Genomic DNA, 15,071 nt, shown 5'->3' with positions numbered 1-15,071 from the left:
TTTGAGGAAATAATGACCAAAAATTTCCAAACTCTAATGAAAGACATAAATTTCCATGTCCTTCACTGACTATGTCTGAATTTCTTTTGCTTATAAAGGACTCCAGTAATACAAATTAAGGCCTTATACGATTCCTTTGGTCCAAACCTTAACTAAAAGAACATCTTCAAAGGGTCCTATTTATAAATGGGTTCACATCCAAAGGAATACAGATTAAGATTGAACATGTGTTTTCAGGAGGTACATAATCAACATACACCCAACATAATATTAATAATATTAAGCTATGAAGACTCAATGCTTTCTACCTAGGATCAAGAATGTGGAAAGGATTCTTCTGTGACAACTTTATTTAACATCATACTGGAGATCATAGCCACTGAAAAAAGGCAAAGAACTACATCAATAAACTGAATGATTAATCAGTCAGGGTTCTCCAGAGAAAGAGAACCAATAGGAGGTAACATACATATACAGGCACATATTATTTGTGTATAGAGATAAGTTTATTTCAAGAAACCGGTTCATGTAATTGTGGGGACTGGCAAGTCCAAGCTCTTAGGGGCAGACTAGCCACCTAGAAAACCAGTCAAGAGTTGATGCTTCTGTCTTAAGGCAAAAGGTATCTTCCAGGAAAGCTCCTTTGGCTCTTAAGATTTTTCAAGTGATTAGATGGATGATGCCCACCACATTATCAAGAGCAATCTCCTTTTCTTAAAGTCAATTGATAATAGATGTTAACAATATCTACAAAATTTATTCACGGCAAAAAAATAAAAATAATAACTGTGAACTGAGAACAGTGACTTGAACAGACATCTGCATACTAATGTTCACAGCAGTGTTATACACAATCGCCAAATGTTGGAAACAACCAAGGTGTCCATTAACCAATAAATGGATAAACAAACTATGGTGTTAATATTCACAATGGAATATTATGCAGTTGTAAGAAGAAATAAAGTTGTAAAGCATATGACAATATGGATAAACCTGGAGGACACTGTGTTGAGTGAAGGAAGCCAGACCCAAAAGGACAAATACTGTATGACTGCACTACTATGAATTAAATATACTGTGTAACATATTGTATGATTCCATTTATATCAAATGTAAATAAAAATCAATTTATGCAGATAAAAAATAGAAAATAAATTAAATCAAAATTTAAAATTAAAGTAAAATAAAATAAAACAAAATAAAATAAAATACCTTCACAGCAATACTAGATTAGTATTTGATTATATAACTGAGTAGTAAAGCCTAGCCAAGTTGACACACAAAACTACCCATCACAGCCTACCCTTGCCAACTTGGCACCATACATATCCCCCTTAAACTATACTTAAACTCCAAATAAATACAATAACAAAGTCATACTTCTTCCTAACATGACACAATAATCCTGTATAAAACTAAAAATGCACTAACCTGTTTCCCAGAACAGGTTGCAAACTCCTTGGATAAGTCACTCTTCTCTTTGATGTCCTATACCTTAAATACTGTGATATGAAGTTAACTATTATTAACACATTTTGTTTCTTGATAACAGGATAAGAGAAGGAAGAAAACAAAGATATTTGCTACATACAAATATATAGAAGTAGAGCTAGATATATAGAGATAGATTCATACAAAATAAGAAATATTCATAATAATTACAATCCTCATTTCTGCAACTGGTCACATGCTCCTAGCTGGTATTTATAACTACCTTCTTCCACTTATTCCATAATTCCTTTGCTCTCGACAAACAACTCACATTTCTTTATGGAAGGATACCAGTTCTTAATAGTATTGCCCAAAATGGGTTGATGTGGTTTTCCATTGACTTTAATCACATCTCATAGTACTAAGAGATGCCCTAAGGGATTTCCTGCATTGTAGACATACTCTTCCTTACCTCCATATGCAATCAGCCCAATTTCCCCTTACCCGTAATAAAAATCACTCCTGCTAATACAGTAACTCCCTTTTTTTGCCTGTCTATATAAGAAGTACAAAGTAGCCAATGGCAGTCTTAACTTCTAGTTCAACAGATCACTGCTGTGTCTTCTGGTGGAAGCATTCCTCCCATTGGCACTAAGACCTCTAGACCAGCACAGCAATAGATGACAGGCATAGGAAGCATAAATTTTGCTAGCGGATCACTAGGGATAATAGTGAGTGGTACCACTCCCATTTACTTTCCTTAATTCCTGGACTTGTGAGTCCTGGCTACGGGAGAAACAGCACAAAATACTGGATCCTGATTTAGAGCATATCCAGCCTCCTGAAGAACACTGCCCCAACCCTGCAAGGTACTACCATTAAGCTCACGCTGTTACTGAGTCTATAAAGGTCATTCCACCACTCTATCAAGCCAACTGCTTTTACATGGTAAGACCAGTGAATTCCATGAGAATGGGCCCACCACCACACTTCATTTGCTGTGAAGTGAATTCCTTGATCAGCAGCAATGCTGTGTGGAATACCACAACAGTGGATAAGGCATTTGTAAGTCCATGGGTGTATTAGTCAGCCAAAGGGGTACTGATGCAAAATACTGAAATCGGTTGGTTTTTATAAAGGGTATTTATTTGGGATAGAAGCTTACAGCTACCAGGCCATAAAGTGTAAGTTACTTCCCTCACCAAAGTCTATTGTCACGTGTGGAGCAAGATGTCTGTCGATGTCTATCAGGGTTGAGGCTTCCTGGGTTCCTCTCTTCCTGGGCTCATTTCTCTCTGGGCTCAGCTCCTGTTTTCTCCACAAGGTCAGCTGTAGATTATGAGGCTCTCTAGGCTTTGCTTCCCTCCACAAGGCCAGTTGTAAACTATCAGGTGATAAGCTCTGTCTCTCCCCACTTGACTCTCTCTGGGCTCAGTTGCTATGATCCTCTCTGTGCTTACTTCCCGGGCTCCACCTCAAAACTCCAACTAACTCCTCTGCTGTCCCATGTAGTTTTATCTGTGAATCCCTGTCCACCAAGGGGGTGCGGACTCAACGTCCTACTGAAGTGGCCCAATCAAAGCCCTAATCATAATTTAATCATGCCTAGGTATAGATGAGTTTACAAACATATTCCAATATCTACTTTTGGAATTCATAAACCATACCAAACTGCTACAATGGATAATAGTTTTTACAGAAGCACTGTAGGCAGAGAAGGTAAATCTGAATCTAGAGGAAGTGTCTATTCCAATAAAAACAAATGTGCTGCCCTTCCATGATGGAAGTGATCCAATTAACCAACTTGTGAACAGGTAGCTTATTAATCAACCCAGGAAGTGGTGCCATATTGGGGTCTCAGTGCTGGTCTCTACAGCTGAAATATTATGCACTCAGCAGTGGCTGTAGCCAATTTGGCCTTTGTAAGTAGATGTCTACATTGCTGAGTCTATGCATAACCTTCATCCCTGCCACCAGGGCCATTTTGTTCATGAGCCCCTTGTTTATTGACAGGAGTGTCTGGGTAAAGAAATTGGTTTCCACAGAACATGTGATCCCAACCACCTGATTACTCAAAAATCCTCCTCTGCTGAGGACACCCTCTAATGGAACACAAATGTCTTTAGACATACCTTTTTGCCAGAACATCTTGTCACCAATTTTCTAATTAGGTTCCTTCCTAGTCCCAAAACATGCAGTTAAGTCATTGGCCATTGCCCATGAATCAGTACATTCATACCTTTGTCCATTTCTCCTTCTAGGCAAATGAGCATCCAGTAGGTGCACTACTCAAAGTTCTCCCCAGTAGAAGGATTTCCCTTCACCACTATCCTTCAGAGATATCCCAGAAAGGAAACATGGTGCTACAGCTGTCCATTTCTGGGTAGTGTCTGCATATCAAGCAGAATCATCTGTAAACCAAGCCTGAGATTTCTCTCCAGTCAACTGATCACTGGGAATTCCCCATGAGACCACAGGTGTGGACAAAGAGAGAAAAGGTAATGTAGCAGGAGTTAGACCATGGGCATTTAGGCTACTTCTTCATTAACATACTTGTGCTTTTAGAGCCTGCTTGAACCTGATATTGTATTTACCACAGCCATTTGAGGATGGAGGGATGCAGAGGCATGCCCAACTTTATGGAAAAGTAGGTGAGACAACACACAGTTCATTAAGGGCAGCCCAGGTAGTTTAATAATTTGGTGCCCAAGGATAAACTTCATCCCTACCACCAGGGCCATATTCTTCATGAGCTGCTTGGGCACTGACAAGAGTACCTGGGGAAAGTCTGTAGAAGTGTAGAATCAAGCCAAAAGCTGTTTATCAAAGGATTCTAGCTATCCACAAAGAATGGCAGGACTTTGCTCCAAATTCTTAAGGGCCTGTGCTGTGATTCTTCTATAAGGGCCCATCAAAGGCTCCAAATAGTATCTCTATCTGCCACTGATACTTCAAGCTCCAATAAATCTGTTGGATCTTATAGACCAAGTGGCAGAGCAATTTGCATGGACTACAGTCTGGTCCTGTTGCAGAGACTCCTCTTGTTCCAGGCCCTTCTCAAAAGTTGCAACTTTTCAGATCACTTAATAAATGGGTGACAGTAGTACACCCAAATGAGGAATATGTTGCCTCCAAAACCCAAAGGGGACAAGCAATTATGCCAACTATTTTTATTGTAGGAGGGGCCAGACACAACAACTTATTCTTTACCTTACAAGGGATATCTCAACATGTACCACCCACTGGATCCAAATAAACTGCAGAGATGAAAAGACCTTATATTTTCACTGGGTTTATTTCTCAACCTTTGTCATTCAAATAAAATGTCTCACCAATAAGTCTAGAATAGTTACTATACCTTGCTCACTGGGTCCAATCAGCATAGTATTATCAGTGTAATGGAACAGTATGATGTCTTATGGAAGGAAAAATTAATCAAGGTCCTGGCAAACTAAATTGTGACATAGGGTTGGGGAGGTGAAATACCCCTGAGATAGAACAGTGAAGATGTATTTCTGGCCTTGCCAGCTGAAAGCAAACTACTTCTGGTGATCTCTACTAAACTAATATGTATTGAGAAAATTATACTTGTCAGATCAATAGCTGCATATCAGGTACCAAGGGATGTGTTGAACTTGCTCAAGCAATGAGACATCTAAAACAGCAGCTGTAATTGCAGACAACCTGGTCAAGTTTATGGTAACTTAACTGTTACTCTCCATGATCTATCTATTCCTGCAGAGCCAAAGAGTTCTGAATGCAGATTGTTAGGAATCTATTCCTGCATACTTCAAGTCCTTGATGGTGGCATCTCTGCAATTGCTCCAGGAATGTGATATTGCTTTTGGTTTACTATTTTCCTAGTTAAAGACAATTCTAGTGGCTTCCACTTGGCCTTTCCTTCCATGATAGCCTTCACTCCACAGGTCATGAATCCAGTGTGAGGAATCTGCCAGTATGTCTATTCAAATTATGCATTCTGGAATGGAAAATCAACCACAGGATGGACCACTGTTAAGATGGACCTAAGCTAAAACTCCATATATCATCTCTCCTGCAGAAACCCCTATCCTGACAGGTGGATTACAGTGAATTTTTGGTCTCCTGGAATTAGTGTCAATTCAGAGTCAGTGAACAATAATTCCCCCAAAAGTCTGATTATTTCCTTTTCCCAATGCATAATCACCCTGGTAAAAGTTTGTAGGTCACTCTGGGAAAGGCTGAAAGTAAGATTAACAGTATATATTTTTGGAGGTGTAGTAGAATCCTTCCTCAAAGGGACCTGGCCTCATTTTCATTCAAGAATTTCGGGGTCTATAAACGGACTCAAGTTTGAGAATTAATTGAGGGGTCATGACTCTTTACTTTGGTCATTCAAGTTAGGCTTCTGTTCAGTTGACCTAGAATTCTCCATTTATACAGACCAAATAAGAATTTAGTAGACTATCCATATACTTCTCTTAAAGGGACACTATTCAATGCAATAGGTCTCTGCAAGTCAAACTATTCTGATTACTGCTTTGCTTCTGCTCTTCATTATGGTAAGGAAAAGAAAAAGTGCTTAGAGAGCCCTCCTGGGGTTTGTTAGAAAACTCCAAAGACTAACTTGTATCTGGCAATTAAGTGCCATCGGTTGGCTCCTAACACCATGGGATCCCAGTATCCCCATTACATTTTTTCTTTAGGTGCTGGAGCCAGGGATTGAACCCCAGACCTCATATGTGGGAAGCAAGCACTCGACCACTAAGCCACATCAGCTCCCTTGAGTTGGTTTTTTCATTTCTTTTTTGTTTTTAGAAGGCACTGGGAACTGAACCCAGGACCTCCCAGGTGGGAAGCAGGCACTCAACCGCTTGGGCCACATCCACTCCCTCCCCATTACATTTAACAGCCCCAGCTCAGCAGCAGGATTTTCTGCTATAAATAATGACCTACACAGAAGAGTGACCCCAGAGCTCTTCAGGGATGACAGGATACCCCTTTACAAACTTATTTCTCACAGTCATGGTGAAAGATGTGTTTTCTGGACCATCCTAGAATGTGTAAACAGGACTTACATGATAAATCCACCCTAACATTCCATCTCCCTGAACTTGTGCTCCCTTCCTCCAACCTACCTGTGCTTAGATGTAAAAACTCTACCACAGGGACATCAAGGGCAGAAAAAACTGAGTCTGATCTTCTTAACTCCTTGCTCATGGGGTAGAGATGACATGGCCAGGGAGGCAGATCATGAGGCACGTGGCCAGTGCTCTGCTCACAAAGCAAGGAAGTCACTTCAAAACAAGCAGGCTACAGTCCTCTCCTCCAGCTCTGAGGCAGTGGTACATAGATTTTGCCATGAGAAGAGGCAGATCATAGTAAGGGGGAGCTCCTTCTGTCCCCAAGAAAAAGAGTATACGGGAAGTTTAAGCCTAAGGGAGCTGGTTGTCATGAAAATTGGAGATTTTGGTGAAAAGCAATTAAGAAAAGCTGGCAGTGCCATGACAGCAACAAGCCAAATCATAGACAAGCTGAAAGTTAAACACAGAGAACCAGGAAAAGAAAAAGTGCTTAGAGAGCCCTCCTGGGGTTTGTTAGAAAACTCCAAAGACTAACTCTAAAAAGTGGTCTGAAATTAATTAGATCAAACTGTGAAGTAATTTATACACCTGGACAACATAGAAAACAAAGTAGAAATCAGCCCATATTAGTATACCAAAACAAGTGGGTGTGATACAGAAGCAAAAGGAATATAAAAGAGATCAGGGAGAGTTCTGCTAAAACATGTTCATCCTGGAATGACTGTACCATTGTTCAAGGCTAAGACCTTGCAGGAGCAACATCAAAGGTTGAAAACTAAAAGGGACACTCGTAAAAAAGTCCAGTTACTACAAAAACAAGCAAATAAGCAAGTAGGGCAAGGAAAGGGTCAATATCCATATTTGATTCAGTATATGATCTAAAATGTCCAGGTCTCAACAAAAAATTATGAGATATGCAAAAAAAATAGGAAAGTGTGAGCCAAACTCAAGGGAAAAAGTAGGCAACAGAAACTGCCTTGGAGAGCACCCAGATGTTGAACTTAGCAGACAAAGACTAAGAAGTAGACATTATATATATGTTTAAAAAGGAAACCATGGTGCTCACTTCTGCAACACATATACTAAAATTGGAACAATATGGAGAAGATAAACATGGGCCCTGCACAAGGACAACACACAAATTTGTGAAACATTCCAAATTTTTAGATCCAACAATTCCTCTATTAGAAATATATCCAGAAGAACTGAAAACTATAACCTGGACAGACATCTATACACCAAAGTACACAGTGGCATTATTACAATTGCCAAAAGATGGAAACAACCCAAGTGTCTATCAATCAATGAATGGATAAACAAAATATGGTGTATACATCTATGTTGCAGTAAAAAGAAATGAAATTGAGACACATACGATAACATGGATGAATCATGAAGACATTATGCTAAGTGAAGTAAGCCAGACACAAAAGGACAAATATTGCATGGTCTTATTAATATGAACTAAATACAAAGAATAAATGCATGGAGTTAAAACCTAGAGAATAGGTTATTAGGAGAGAGGAGAAGGGCTGAGAAAGACGACTGAAGCTTAATGCATACAGAAGTTTTAGTTTCTTTTTAATAATTTTTTTATTTTTAAAGAAGCTTTGGATTACATAAATGTTACAAAAAAATATAAGGGATTTCCATATGCACCACTCTTTCCCCTCTCATACTTTCCCATATTAACATCCTTCATTAGTGTGGTACATTTGTTATGATTGATGAACCCATATTGTAGCTTAATTACTAACCATGGAATACAGCTTACATTACACTTTACACTTTGTCCTGAACAATTCTGTAAGTTATGACAAAATATACAATGGTCTGTATCCGTCACTACAGTGTCATGCAGGACAAATCCAATGTCCCAAAAATGCCCCATATTACACCTATTCTTCCCTCTCCCACCCCTCAAAACCTCTGGTGGACACTGCCTCTATATCAATAATAAGAGTTCTTCCATTGCTAGAATAATAATGTCTGTAGTAGAATAATAAGTCTACTTTAGTCCATTGTTCATTTCCCCATCTTGAGGATTTGGGGATGGTAATGCTCACTCTGCTTCTAATTGAGAGGGAGCTTGGATCCCATGGGGCAAATGGATGGAGTTTTCTTGCTTGCAGTTGCAGATATTCTCTGTTCCTTGGATGGGCATTGTCCATTATCATCTCCTTGGTAGTTGTCCTGGGTGAGTCCAGTGAATTGGATAGTAGGTGCTTACAACTCTGCTGAGATTCAAGGCCCAACTGGCATATGGATGGACCAAAGATTTAAGTCTCTGGGACAAATATTTATCAAGTGTAGTTCTAATTATGGATAAATAAAAGGGGCAGAAGAACCATGTGTAGAAAACCGATTAAGTGAGTCTAACTCTGTTACAATGGGGAAAATAAATTCCAAAGTAAGGGTCGCTAACAGGGTGCTGAATTCCTGAGCCTGTCTGCTCAGCTTAAAGTTTCTGGATATCTCTAGAGTCCTCAGGAGCCCCACTATTTGAGGCACTGTTTACTGTGGCAGTCAATGAAATCTTGCTGAGACCTGCATAAGAGTAACCTCTGGGAAGACCTCTCAACTCACATTAAAATCTCTTAGCCATAAAAATTCATTTGTATTTACCATTTCCCCCTTTTGGTCAAAGCCTTTTTCCAGATGCATTGCTGGTTGGTGTTTGGTAATAATCCCTCAGTGCCAGGGAGAGTCATCCCCCAGAAGTCATGTCCCATGATGGAAGGGTAAGGTAGTGTTGTTTATATGCTAAGATTAGCTTAAAGAGCCCACATCTGAGCAACAAGGAGGCTTTCAGGAGGGAATTCTTAGGCAATATATAATACTAAGCCTAGTTTCAATTTCACTAGAAAAGGTTCATAAATACAAACATCAATGTCAAGGGCCTGGCATATTGGTCTGTCTTCCTTCACTAGACATTGCCCTAGCATTCGGGAGATTCTTGCTGTCCTATTAGAGAATGTAGCAGAAATCCTCAGGATGTGAATTCAATATTCTTTCAGTTATTGTGTGGATCTCCACCCACCAAGACAATGTCCCATGAACACTTGAACATACTCATATGTCTAGATGCATGCCCCAAGTGAAACCCTTCCCATTCGCCCCCACATCACTGGCACCACACATCAGTGATTCTCCCCTGCCAAAGCTGTGACCCTTCTATGATCCAAAACCTCTCCAAAAATGAAGACAACAAAATAACCAAATAAAATAGGAAAACAAAATAATTTTAAAAATAACTAATAAAATACAAAACAATTTAAAACAATTTGAAATAAATTTCTTTTCAAAAATTTAGACATTGTGTCTTTCATCACAGTAAGATCGGTGTCTTATATGTACAGTGACATTTTCTTCCATATAGATCCCCAGTGTCTTACTTTTTTTCATTTTATCTTCAAAGCAGCTTTAGAATAGAGAAAAATCACATAGAGAAACAGGTGATTCCCATATACCCAATGCCCTACCCCTTTTCCCCTTTCCCTTATTAATAATATTTTACATGCAGATGGTATATGTGTTACAATTGATGTACAAATAAAGCATTGCTACTAACCATGGTCAGTGGCTTACATTATGGTTTACATTTTGGGTCGCACACTTTTATAGGTTTTGACAAAATTTAAAGTGCCCTATATCCTTTATTTTAGGTTCATGCTGAACAATTCTAATGCCCTAAAAATGACCTATGTTCCATCTATTCTATTCTTCTCTTCCCCACCCCTTGGAACCTATAGTAATCACTAAGATTCAATTTTTAAAGAATAAGATTCATAATTACTTGCAATAACATTGAGGGCTTGACATATTGGTCTGTTTTCTTTTATTAGGCACTGCCTATGTTCTTGAGGAATTCTTGTTCCTCTAATTGAGAACATAGCAGGACTCCCCAGGATGGGAGTTTAATATTTTATTGTTTATTGTATGGGTCTCCCCCCACTGATATAACATACTATGACAAGATGAAGACTTAGATATTCCACAGAAGCCTGCCCCTGGTGCACCCTATCCCATATACCCCACACACACCTGACACCCTACACCAGTAACCTTCCCCTGTCATATTTGCCAAAAGAACTTTTCCAACATTATAGGCTTAACCACGGATCTGAAATTCCCCAGAGTTCATCTGCTCCTTCTCTTAATCCACTCCCAGTCACATAGATAGTCCAACCCAATCGCCCCATGCTACTCCCCTTCATAGACCAGCACCACCCAACTCAATCATGTCACTGCACCACTGTCACACCTATCCACTCCCAAACCACACCCTTCCACCTTATCATAGATTTTGCCCTTATGAACAACCGCTCACCACACTCTACTTCCTTTCTATCTCCCATAAACCTATCTTCCAGACTCTAGCTCTGTGAATCTGCTCAATTTGCTTAATTCTTTTCAGTGAGATCATGTAATATTTGTCCTTCAGTCCCTGGCTTACTTCACTCAACATAAGGTCTTCAAGATTCATCCATGTTATCCCATGTTAATACTGCATTCCTTCTTATAGCTGAGTAATATTCTACTGTATGTATATACCAGTTTGCTTATCTGTTCATCTGTTGATGGACTTTTGGGTTGCTTCCAACTTTTGGCAATAGTGAATAATGCTGCTATGAACATTGGTGTGCATTTATCTGTTGTCCCTGCTTTCAATTCTTCTATGTACATACTCATATGATTGCTGGATCATATGGCAGTTCAATAGTTAGCTTCCTGAGGAACCACCTGATTGTCCTCCACAATGGCTGCACCATTCTACATGCCCACCGGCAGTGAATAAGCACTCCCTTTCCTCCACATCCTCTCCAACACTTGCAGTCCTCTGTTTTTTTAATAGCCACCAGTCTAATGGGTATAAAATGATACTCTTTATACTTCTGATTTGCATTTCCCTAAAAGCTAGTGATGTTGAGTATCTTTTCATGTGCTTTTTAGCCATTTGTATTTCTTTTTTAGAGAAGTGTCTATTCGAAACTCTTGCCCACTTTTTAAATGGGCTGGTTTTTTTTTATTTTCGAGATGTAGGATTTCTTTCTATATACTGGATATTAGGCACCTAATGAATAATTGGTTGCCAAACAGTCTCCTATTGAATAGGACACCTTTTCACTTTCTTGACAAACTCCTTTGAAGCACAAAAGTTTTTAATTTTTCAAGGTCCCATTTATCTATTTTTTCTTTCTTGCTCATGCTTTGGGTGCAAAGTTTATGAAAACATTTCTGACTACAAGATCTCATAAAATACTAGGAGGATGGTGTTGGCTTAGTTGGTGCTAGAGTTGATAGGTTATGTCCAAGAGACTTGAATCTTTGGGCTGTCCATGTGCCAGCTGGGCTGTGAGCCTCAACAGAGTTGCAATACCTACTCTCCAGTTCATTGGACTCACCCAGGACAACTAACAAGGAGGTGATGATGGACAACCACCACACAAAGGAATTAAGAGTCTACAACTGCAAGCAAGCGAGTCCCAATCGAAGCACTTATATCACTGATGTGGAGGCAGTGGGCACTGGAGATCAGGGAAAGGGAAAATAAGTATAATAATTTTCGGGACTTGGGAATTGTCCTGAATGACACAACAACAACAGATACAGGCCATTATATATCTTGTCATAACCTACATAACTGTGTGGGAGAGAGTATAAACTACAATGTAAACTCTAATCCATGCTTAGTGGCAATGCTCCAAAATGTGTTTATCAATTGCAATAAATGTACTACACTAATGAAGAATGGTGTTAATGTGGGTAAATGTGGATGGTGTGGGGAGCAGGGCATATAGGAATTCCCTATATCTTTTTATTATTATTTTTTAAGATACATAGATCACAAAAAAATTGTTACATTAAAAAATACAGGAAAGCAGCTGTGGCTCAGTCACCTGGGCTCCCATTTACCATATGGTAGGTCCTGGGTTCATGTCCCAGGGCCTCTTTATGAAGGCAAGCTGGCCCATGCCCGCAGAAAGCTGATGGCTTACGCTTGCAGAAAGCTGATGGAGGAGAGCTGGTGCAGCAAGATTATATAACAAAAGGAGATAAGCAGACACAAAAGAGCACACGGCGAATGGACACAGAGAACAGACAGTAAGAAAGTTGCAAGGGGGGGGAGAACAAATAAATTTTTAAAAATAAATTTAAAAATATATATGTATAAGAGGTTTCCATATACCTCACACCCTGCCCCCCCAACTCCTCCCACATCAACAACTTCTTTCATTTTTGTGGCACATTCACTGCATTTGATGAATACATTTTGGAGCACTGTTGCACTGCATGGATTATAGTTTACATTGTAGTTTACACTCTCCCACAGTACATTCGGTGGGTTATGGCAGGATATATAATGTCCAGCATCTGACCCTGCAATATCATTTAGGACAATGTGAAGTCCCAAAAATGTCCCCACATCACATCTCTTCTTCCTTCTCCTTGCCCTCAGCAACTACTGTGGCCACTTTCTCCACATCAATGCTACAGTTTCTTCCATTACTAGTCAAAATAGTTCTATAGTAGAATACAAGTCTACTCTAATCCATATTTTATTCATCCATCCTGTGGACCATGTGATGGTGATGTCCACTCTACATCTATATCAAGAGGGGGCTTGATATAGAGCCCACATGGTAAATGGATGCGTACTGGTACTCCTGAGGGCTACCGAGACACACAGGTTCTATGGTCATGGCAAATGGCTCTGGAGTTCAGTGCCTTGTCAGTGGGCCCTACTTTGGAATTTGTGTTCCTGAGTGTGATGGAGTTGGACTCAGATGTGACCTTTCTACACAAGCCTCTTCTGTTACTTTTACTGAAACTGTGGTTTGCGCTGGGGTTGGTGTATACTCAGGAGACTTGAATCTCTGGACTAGCCATGTGCCAGCTGGGCCCTGAACCTCAGTAGAGTTGCAACTACTACACTCCGGTTCTTTGGACTTATGCAGGTCAGCAAACAGGGAGGTGACAATTGTCAACCACCACACCAGGGAACCAAGACTGCCCCTATATTTTTTACGTAATATTTATGTAATCTAAATATCTTTTAGAAAAGAAAAAAAGATCTAGTACATACCTCCCTAGGAGCTTTATGGACTTGGCTCTGTATTTAAATCTTTGATCCATCTTGAGTTAATTTTTGTATACAGTGTGAGATGGTAGTCCTCTTTCATTCTTTTGGATATGGATATCCAGTTCTCTAAAATTATTTGTTGAAGAGGCCATTATCTCCCAGTTGAGTGGGCTTGGTGGCCTTGTTGAATATCAGCTGACTGGATATGTGAGGATCTATATCAGAATTTTCAATTCAAATCTGCTGGTCATTATGTCTATCCTTGTGTCAAAAACATGAAGTTTTGACCAATGTAGCTTTGTAATATGCTTTAAAGTCAGGTAGTTGATTCCTCTGATTTCGTTTTTCTTTTTCAATATAAGTCTTTGACAATTTGGGAACTCTGGCACTTCCAAATAAATTTCATAGTTAGCTTTTCCAATTCGTTAAAAAAATGCCATTGCAATTTTTATTGGGATTGCATTAAATCTATAAATCAATTTGGGTAGGATGGACATCTTAATGATGTTTAGTCTTCCAGTCCACGAACAGGGAATAATCTTCCATTTATTTAGGTCTTGAATTTCCTTTAACAACATTGTATAGTTTTCTACATACAAGCCCTTTACATCTTTAGTTTATTCCTAGGTATTTGATTCTTTTGGTTTCTATTGTAAATGGAACTTTGTTCTTCATTTCCTCCTCAGATTCCTCATTATTGGTGTACAGAAATGCTACTGATTTTTGCATGTTGATCTTATATCCTGCCACTTTACTGAACTCATTCACCAGCTCTAGAAGCTTTGTTATAGATTTCTCGGGGCTTCTTATGTATAGGATCATGTCATCTGAAAATAGTGAAATTTTTACTTCTTCCTTCCCAATTTGGATGCCTTTAGTATCTTTTTCTTGCCTAAATGCTTGAGCAAGTATTTCTAACACGATGTTAAATAAAAGCAGTAACAGTGGACATCCTTGTCTTGGTTCAGATCTTAGAGGTAAAGCTTTTAGCATTTCACCATTGAATATATTAGCTGTGGGTTTTTCATATACACACTTCATCACATTGAGAAAGTTTCCTTTTATTCCTATTTCAAAGTGTTTTCATAACGAAAGGGTGCTGTATATTGCCAAATGTTTTCTTCGTTTTTTTTTTTTTTGCACGAATAGAGAAGATCATCTGCTGGCAGACCAAGGAAGTGAACATGAAGAAATTAAAAGCAAGTTAAGTAAGGGAGGTTTTTTCCAGCCTTTAGAAGCCTCCCTCCCAAGGCCCAAGGAAATGGGTCTGCAAACCATGACTGGGTCCAGAGCCCAATTTTGAGCTACAAACAGGGACAATCCTAAAGACCCAGGTTGAACCAAGTATCAAAGAACAGCAGTAATATACAGCCTCCCACCACTAAATCCCTATGAAGGAGAGAGAAATTGAGCATTTGTGTAAACTCACCATCCTAAACAGATGCCTAGACATCACTAAAAAATTATAAGCTATACTAAGAAAATGGAAGACA

At 39.3% G+C, this 15,071-nt stretch overlaps 1 protein-coding gene and 1 non-coding gene across 2 annotated transcripts in view; one reads left to right on the top strand and one right to left on the bottom strand.

The window, feature by feature from the left end:
- The window catches only part of POLQ (DNA polymerase theta), a 200,253-nt gene that overhangs the window by 106,412 nt on the left and 78,770 nt on the right, over positions 1 to 15,071 (bottom strand). The gene's annotated exons all lie outside the window — the stretch shown is intronic.
- On the top strand, positions 7,553 to 7,659 carry LOC111761212 (U6 spliceosomal RNA). Its single transcript, XR_002794636.1, has one exon. It is a non-coding gene; the product is annotated as a U6 spliceosomal RNA (small nuclear RNA).

Source organism: Dasypus novemcinctus, chromosome 4 (assembly GCF_030445035.2).
Source record: "Dasypus novemcinctus isolate mDasNov1 chromosome 4, mDasNov1.1.hap2, whole genome shotgun sequence".
NCBI classification, from domain to species: Eukaryota; Metazoa; Chordata; class Mammalia; order Cingulata; family Dasypodidae; genus Dasypus; species Dasypus novemcinctus.
This window is presented reverse-complemented; position numbering and strand designations above follow the sequence as displayed.